Consider the following 6,000-nt stretch of genomic DNA (forward strand, 5'->3'; position numbering starts at 1 on the left):
CTCAATTAACTCTATGAGGCGGATAAAGTCTTAAGCAATAGCACGCACACACACGCACACACACAACCTAAGACATATGCCCAGGGCTGATATTGAAACTATTACCCACTGGATTGGGTGGTAGAAGGTGGGGACTCAGAGGTCCCGGGGCTGTGGCTATTTACACACCAATATAGAAACATGCTGGTGTTCTCACAAGCAGAGCAGCTTTCTTGGTGTGAACCAACTGGGTATCAGTCCTGCTTGTACCCACATGCTTTCATACAAGATAGAAACTGATGGGGGCAATACAAAAAAATAGAGATAAACTACCATGTGATTATGAAAGAGAAAGGGATTTCTGATTGGGAGGTGTCAGGCAGACATCCTGGAGGAGGTGATGCTTGAGCTAGGTTCTGGAAAATGGTCTGAATTTGAACAAATGACAATGGCCGACATTGGGGCTGGAATAGAGGAGGAATTTCCAACCAAGTCAATGAGTGAGTCAAGGCAGAGTATCAAGGACATATGGGGTGTGCGCTGGAGAGGAAGGAGCTCTGGAAATGAAGACTGGAGTTGTAGCAGAGACAGAACTGAATGGCAGGTCAAGAAAGTAAATAAAAGCTGATAAGCAAATTAAAAGATGTTGAGGCATGATGTGATGGCAGGAATGGGCAGGATGGAAAGGATGGAAAAAACTAGAAGGGACAAGATCAGGCAGTTTTTATATAACCACCCAGCTAACTCTTAGAGGTCCTCAAGAAAGCTTTCCTGGACATGCCTCTTCCACCCTCCCAGCCTCAACTAGGTGTCCCTCCGCCATACTCCGCACGGTCCCCCGTGGTCTCTGTTAGTACACCCAACCCCTCCCTGGGTTAGAATGGCCTGCGCACCTGGTGTTGCCCCACTAGACTCTGAGCCTTAGCTCTTCACGTGAAGCACAGCTTAAAGTCAGCATTTGTGTAATCGCTGGACTCCATTTTCAAATACAGACCCAAGCTAGAAAATATCCAGGTGAAGGCTGCATGGCTTCTGAATTGGAGGCATTTGCTACAGTGGATTAAGAAAGCACATGGGGGGCTTCCCTGGTGGCGCAGTGGTTGGGAATCTGCCTGCCAATGCAGGGGACACGGGTTCAGGGGACACGGGTTCGAGCCCTGGTCTGGGAAGATCCCACATGCCGCTGAGCAACTAGGCCCGTGAGCCACAATAACTGAGCCTGTGCGCCTGGAGCCTGTGCTCCGCAACAATAGAGGCCGCGATAATGAGAGGCCCGCCCACCGCGATGAAGAGTGGCCCCCACTTGCCGCAACTAGAGAAAGCCCTCGCACAGAAACGAAGACCCAACACAGCCATAAATAATAAATAAATAAATAAATAAATAAATAAATAAATAAATAAATAAAAAGAAAGCACATGGGACTTTATTTCAAATGGCATCTGATTCTTGATGCCATGGGGTAATATGAGATCAAATTTAGCCCCTTTTTGCTTTCTTGCTTTCACTTCAAGTTGCCCAGCATGGAGTAAGACTTGACAAATGTTGTGATTAGTGGATGGTGCACTGAAAGCCCGAAGTATAGGCGTGAAGGTGAAATAGAGTTAAGAAGAGATGAGAACAAGTAAGGTGCACCAAGAACACAAGAACCAACAGGATTTGGCATCTGAGAGGGCAGGGAGGGAGCAGAGGTGATACTGGGTATGCAAACTTAGGGAGGTTGGGAGGGCAAGGTGACCTTTTAAAAGAAAACAGGAGGAGGGACTTCCCTGGTGGTCCAGTGGTTAAGACTCCACACTTCCAATGCAGGGGGCCTGGGTTCGATCCCTGGTCAGGGAACTAGATCCTGCATGCCACAGGCCCCGGCACAGCCAAATAAATAAATATTTTTTTTAAAAAATAAAAGAAAACAGGAGGGGATGTGGACTTTAAAGGGAAAGAAGCAGCTGAGTTCTGTCTTGCATCACTGTCTTGAGTTTATGATGTCCACAGGACCTCTAGAGGATGACCACCACCAGCGGTAGGAAATTTGAAACTGGCGACCTTTTCAAACAAAATATTTCTTATTGGTTAGGGGAAAAGTTGTGAGTTGTCACTTATAAGTTTATACCTAATTATAAAGATCTGTCTTTACCTCTGCTGCTAACAGTCATCTGAAACAGGCTTCTTGCTAAATGCAACACGGCACTATCAGGATGTTTGCAACAGGGGAAAGAGTGGCCATCTCCATACTCTTTTTCCTGCAAATCAAATACTCAAGACTCTTACCATGATTTTGAATGACTTTCGTGTTAATATGAGTATCCAAAGAAGCAGTGGTTAAATGCTTAGATGCTGGAGTAAAGGTTCAAATAATCTGACAATTTGCAGCTACGTAACCTTGGGCAAGGCTTCTAACATCTCTAAGCCTCAGTTTCTTCAGCTGTAAAAAGTGTGTAGTAATAGTAATTGCTTCATAGGATTGTTTTGAGAATTAAATGACAAAATTAATGTAAAGTGCTTTAGCATGGTGCCTGGTCCTTAGAAAACATTAAATACTGTCCAAGCACTATGTGATAAAAGGATACAACAAAACATTTTCTCATGAATGAAAAGCTGCATTTAAAAAAAAGAAATTGCAAAAGAAAGGAAATGACATTTGTTCAGTGTTTTCATACATTTTATAAGTTTTAAAATTTAAACCAGGGTGTTTTGCTTTGTGAAAAAAGAATCAAGTATTTTATTGAATATCAGCTATGTCAAAACAACAATTGATCAGAATTTTATAGACTCACAAAATAGGATACAAATAAAGAGTGGTACTTGCTTTTCTACCAAGTAAAATAATTCTAAATCAGGGTGAGATGGAAGATCTGCTGTGATACTCATAGGAATGGATTATAAAAGGCATTATATGTACGTACGATATATTTTAATGCATATTGTTACACTTATTTATTAAGACCCTATGTATTGCCTAGAGGAGCCCAGGTACAATGTGTGACCTTGGCTGGGTCACTGTGTGCATAAACAAAGTCCCTTAGTCTATCACTCTCATTCAACAAATACTACTGAGTTTCTACTAAGCACCACGCGCTTGCCTAAATGCGCAGTGTATAGAAATAAAGACAACCGCGGCCCGACTCCGACAGCGTGCACAGGGCACTCTCATCATCTCTCTCTCTCCCCATACAGGGACAGAAGGCGGACGACAGCAGGAGGGATGCCCGGTGAACCGGCGGGGGACGCCTCACCTCCCACGCAGAGAGCGGCTTCGCCACTCCCGGCAATACCCCCTCCTCCACCGGTCCAGGCCAGAGCAGAGCGCAACAGCATCTTCACTCTGCCCGCCAGCCAGCTAGCCAGCCTGCTGGCTCGGCCGGGCCGGCCAGTGTCTCCATGGTAACCGTACACAAACTATTTACCCGGGACGCCCAGGCCGCCTCCCTGCAGAGCCAGGAAGCTGCTGGACAGGCGGAGTGGGCCAGGGAATGAGCTGGGAGTGGGCGCAGGGAAGGGGGCTTCCGGCCAGACCCAAAGCACCTGTAGGTAGCGGTGGAGACAGTGACAACTGCGGAGATTCAGCTCATCCTCCAGCTTTCCCCAGGCGGCGACGGCGGCAGCAGCAGCCACCGAGAACAGGCGGGGCCCACCAGGGTGGGGCCGAGCGAGGAGTGACTGAGAGGTCCCTCAGCCCCCGCTGGGCCACTGGACTTGCGCAGGTCTCCCCAACGCATGCGTAGAAACACTGAGGCGTGGGCGCCAGCAGGCTGGGAGTGGGAGGAGCGTGGGCGAGGGCCCGTGGCAGGGAGTACGAGCATCAGGTGCTGCGGGAAAGGGCGACCGGTAAGCTTGGAAGAGCGGGGGTGGGAAGGCGTCTGCTTTTAAATCAGCAATTTACGGAACCGCGTTTGTTGAGCCCCTATGAGATATCAGCGCCTCTATTAAATAGCAATAAGCAGGGCAGCAGCTTAGTGTTTAGGGGTAAGATTCAGGATTTACTGGTTTAAGTTGCGGTTCAGTATAATCTTGAACTAGTTGTTTAACCCTCTCAGTCTCTCCTCATCTGTAAAATGGAGGGAATAATAGTACCTAGCTAGGTCTTGGGGTGATTGTGAAGATTGAATGAGAAAACAGATTTAAAGTGCTATGCATGTGGCAGTCAACGAATGTTAAACTGTTGCTATTATTAAGACCTTGCACTTGTGAAGCACTTTAGAGTTTACGGAGTATTTCACTGTATAGTATCTTTTTGAGCGTCCCTGGCACTCTGAGGTAGCCAGCCTGGCATCCCCATTCACAGGAAACAAAATCGGGGCCCGAGGTCTAGTGAGTGACAGCGGTAGATTCAAGTCTAGGCCTCGCATCAGCAGTCATTTTTTGCTCCTACTGCATTATCACAGTTGACTGGCAGAAGAACCCCATTTATTAGTTTCTGGTTTAAATTCTGTTCTCTCCTGTTAGACCATTCAGCAACACTTTACAGTGTTCAATACAAGTGAGACCATAATCACGCTCCATTCAGGATTGCACCACATTTTATAAATATGGGGATTTTTCAGCTGAAGTGTTGTTGTCAACATTGGAAAAATGCCACATCCCTTGGTGCTAAGTATCTTGTAAAGAATAATTAAATTGAAAATATTTTTGAGCACACACTATGTGTAAGGCATGGTGTCAGGTGGGAAATGATACTAACCTGAACTAAAGGAATCTAATTATTCTTCAAAGTACCCAACAGGATTTCACATATAACAAACAATAAATACTTATTAGTTGACTGGATAATTTTAGGGCCTGAAACAAAGCATTTGCGTTCTTCAGCGTTGAAATCTTTTCCAGTGACTCGACCTGAATTATCATATCAAGTCCCTTTTACTGGTCATTGGACTCTATTGTGCAAAGGGACTTTTGCCCATTTAATATAAACCATAACTAGTACTTTGAGTTCACAACTTGTGAGATATGACCAAAATGCAACTTTATTTTTGTGTCTCACTGCCATTTAAAAATATATTCAGTGTTGGTTATCTTCCCCTGCCCCTGGATGGAAAGCTGGGTAGAGTTGTATTTTCTGCTCGTTTATAGATAACTGATAGTCCTCTAGTAACTAAGTCTCTACCACAGCTTCGTTCCAAAATTCTAATGTTGGGTACAAGACATAAACAAATGCATCAAACTTAACTTGGAAGTAAGGCCTCATCCCTCTCTTCCCTTCTCAGGCTTAAGGTCTGTAATTGGCTTTCCCAGAGGGGATGCGGTTGGCTTAGGCTCACCACTTCCCCATTGACTAGAGGCTCCTTAAGACCCAGCCTGGGTGGAGGTGGGCAGGAAGTAGGGAAAGGGGAAGCCAAGAGCTGGAGCACTCGTTCCTGGAGCTGATGGCTTTGAGCTTGCTGTGCCTGGCCTGTGATTAAAGCAACCCACATGGGTCTTTCCTGAGTCCTTCAGAGTTTCCTGTTAATGGGGACCCTCTCCCTGAGACTCTGGGTGGGTGCAGTGCTATTTTATTGGTTGCTTTTAACTCCTTCCCATCCCCTAGAAATCCAGGGTTCACTCCAGACCCTTTAGATGGATCCCAAGATGGCCCCACATCTTGTCCCAGGGAAATCCCACACATCTCTTGCCCCTGAGACTCTGAGAGTGCAGGCCCATGCAGCCCCCTCCATGCTATCCCAGGATGGAGCTTTAGTTTTCCCAGGACCACCTAACTGCAGTCTCTGGGAAGCCCCTCTTGCTGAGTTTGAGATGAGGGAATTGGCAACCCCACACTCCAAAGAAATTTTCTCATACATCCTCCCCCTCCTCCACTCTCTGACTCCTTATTTTTAGCCTCAGCCTGGACCCTTACCTTAGGTCCAGGGAGTCTGTATGTTTCTTTGTAACTGGCCCTGTGGAGACTTTGCCTCACCTTCATTTTGGAACTGATGATTATACAATTACCATCTCAGTTGAAACTTCAGTTTAAAAACCTGTTGTACAGTCAATTACTAACTATGGTCTTTGCACCCTAGGATCTTGGGCTAAAATAGACCTCGTAAGCA

At 46.1% G+C, this 6,000-nt stretch overlaps 1 protein-coding gene across 1 annotated transcript in view; it reads right to left on the reverse strand.

The window, feature by feature from the left end:
• Window positions 1–3,641, reverse strand: part of ARMC2 (armadillo repeat containing 2) — a 104,047-nt gene extending 100,406 nt beyond the window's left edge. The window contains exon 1 of the mRNA XM_061207723.1: window positions 3,500–3,641. The gene's annotated coding sequence lies outside the window, so the exon portion shown is untranslated. The remainder of the gene's footprint in view (window positions 1–3,499) is intronic.
• Between the last annotated feature and the right edge of the window lie 2,359 nt (window positions 3,642–6,000).

This window comes from Eubalaena glacialis, chromosome 12, assembly GCF_028564815.1.
Source record: "Eubalaena glacialis isolate mEubGla1 chromosome 12, mEubGla1.1.hap2.+ XY, whole genome shotgun sequence".
NCBI lineage: Eukaryota > Metazoa > Chordata > Mammalia > Artiodactyla > Balaenidae > Eubalaena > Eubalaena glacialis.